This window comes from Octopus sinensis, unplaced genomic scaffold (assembly GCF_006345805.1).
Source record: "Octopus sinensis unplaced genomic scaffold, ASM634580v1 Contig14697, whole genome shotgun sequence".
In the NCBI taxonomy this organism is placed as follows: domain Eukaryota; kingdom Metazoa; phylum Mollusca; class Cephalopoda; order Octopoda; family Octopodidae; genus Octopus; species Octopus sinensis.
The window spans coordinates 65001-67995 of record NW_021833305.1 but is presented as its reverse complement, the minus strand read 5'-3'; positions in this window follow the sequence as shown (position 1 = coordinate 67995).

Below are 2995 nucleotides of genomic sequence, written 5' to 3'. Positions count from 1 at the left end.
ATACCGCTAAGCATTTCCCTCGGCGTGCTAATGTTTCTGCCAGCTCGGCGCCTTAATAGTCATTATAGTTTGTATTAACTTATAGTTTCTAGAGTTTCTAGTTGGATGGAAGCACTCCGTCGGTTACGACGACGTGGGTTCCGGTTGATCCGAATTAACGGAACAGCCTGCTCGTGAAATTAACGTGTAAGTGGCTGAGCACTCCACAGACACGTGAACCCTTAACGTAGTTCTCGGGGAGAGAAAGTTGTAATGAAAGAGTACAGCAGGGATCACCACCATCCCCTGCCGGAGCATCGTGGAGCTTTAGGTGTTTTCGCTCAATGAACCCTCACAACACCCGGTCTGGGAATCGAAACCGCGATCCTATGACCGCGAGTCCGCTGCCATTGCGCCTGGGCCATTGCGCCTCCACAGTTGACATTATAGTTTCAATAATAATAATAATAATAATAATAATAATAATAATAATAATAATAATAGGCGTAGGAGTGACTGTGTGGTAAGTAGCTTGCTTACCAACCACATGGTTCCGGGTTCAGTCCCACTGCGTGGCAGCTTGGTCGAGTGTCTTCTAGTATAGCCTCGGCCCAACCAAGCCCTGTGAGTGGATTTAGTAGATGTATATATATATATATATATATATATATATATATATATATATATATATAATATATATATATATATATATATATATATATATATATATATATATATATATATATATGTGTGTATGTTTGTGTGTTGTGTTTGTCCGCCCCCAACATCACTTGACAACCGATGCTGGTGTGTTTACGTCCCCGTAACTTAGCGGTTCGGCCAAAGAGACCGATAGAATAATTACTAGGCTTACAAAGAATAAGTCTTGGGGGTCGATTTCCTCGACTAAGTGCGGTGCTCCAGCATGGCCACAGTCAAATGGCTGAAACAAGTAAAAGAGTAAATGAGTAAAATAATAATAATAATATAATAATAATAATAATAATAATAATAATAATAATAATAATGATAATATTAATGATGATAACAACAACAACAACAGCAATCATGCCATAACGCCTAATTCTGAAAGCAGAACAGGTAATAATTCTTTTAACAATGAGTACCAAACAGAAGTGAATAAATGCCTGTGTTATTTGTGAAACAAAATTATCTGTCCTTTAGAAAGTCAGTGTTTAAGGAAAAAACATAGTGAATCAATGTAACCTAATAACAACCAATCATTACTATTATTACATGGGTACGTCTGCTGCAGCTTCGAAATCTAGGTTTCATAATAATATTCCTTCATTGTCATTCTACAAATGTTGGTAAATGTATTTGAAATTTAAAAGATATGAATATTAAGTATGACTTAAAAGTGATCTATTATTAGTTACACATTATGGTACAATGCTGATAATTATAAATGTGATCTTTTCTTCGATTCCTCGAGGCAAATATCATATTTGGAATTATATTGTATGATATATACTATAGAATTACTTCTAAATTAATATTGTTAAATTATAATGGTAATTTTACATTGAAAAGTTGTCATTGAAAAGTTGTCACAAATTTAGAAATACATTTAACTATTTTAATTCTGAAATATATTTGCTTTCCGTTTAATATAGTAATAATTTTACTAAAATTATGCAGCGTATTTTATAGACAAATGCCAAATTGTCGTGACATAGAATCTCTAGTCTCTAGTATCGTAACGTAGAATACGTAATTATTTTTTATTCTTTCCTTATGCACTAATGTCCACAAAATTTGAAAACGAAACTAGATTTCCTTAGATAATATTTCTTCTTAACGTTCATTTTGTACGCCTTCGTATACGCGCTATAATTTCTTAGTTAACTTTCAATTTAATCAATCTTGTACAGCCTTGAAAACGTTGTGTTAACATGTATTTTCGGATATATTAATAGATCAATCTGACTCATATATTCTGTATCTAAATATGTTGCTATAACATAAACGAATGACCAATGAAAGATGAGATCTTTTCCATTCGTACACTTGTTGTTTTATATGTACCTCGGTCTCACGCCATTTTCGCTAACTTAAACTGTGTTTTAGTAAGCTGCAACAAGTTGAATTTTACATGACCTCTAGAAGCTAAATTTCTAGGGATGTCACACATAATAAAAGAAATTAGGCCATTGCTAGAACTCTCATTGAAAAACGTATTATCATATGGACCATCAAAAGAATATCAGCTCAGTTAAAAATGAAGACTAGTGCGAGCAACCATTTAGCGAACATATATGGACTCTGGAATTTGAAGAGGGCTTAATCAATACGTTTGAGATGTGGCTATGTTATAGAATTCTACGAGTCTCTACCAAGGACCATCAGACAAGTAATTGGATGTTTCAAAATGCAAGTAAAGGGTGACAATTCCTGAACATTTTGAAGGAAAAAAAACTCATCTATTATGGGCGTATAAAAGGAAGCAGAAGTTTGGAAAACATAATCATGGAAGTAAGAGTTATAGAGAAATATATCAAAAGGTAGGAAGAGAATTCAGTAGTTAGAAAAAATATGAGAAGCTGGTTGGACAAGAGAAGCCAGGCAGCTGCAGAGCGCTCGTTTCATTGGGGTGACATTACTTGTTGTGATGTCAATGCGCTGCCGGTGTATGATACATACACACACACACACACACACACGTACACACACACATACACACACACACACAAACTCAAATTAGGCACTCATACTCATAAAGTTATAAATTCCACTTAAAATGCGCATATATATTTATTAATACATATCGACACATGAATATTTTTAAACATATTAATAAACTATTAATATAGACATACATAAAAATACATGTAAATAAAACCTATGTAGGATACTATGAGAGAAAGTGTGAGGAAAAGAGAGCTGATAAAATTGCTTCTGTACTAAAATTAAGAGCGGTTAAAAGTTTCAATTAAAAGATCCATAGAAATCGATGTATTTTTATATAACACATATTATATACCTTATACACTGG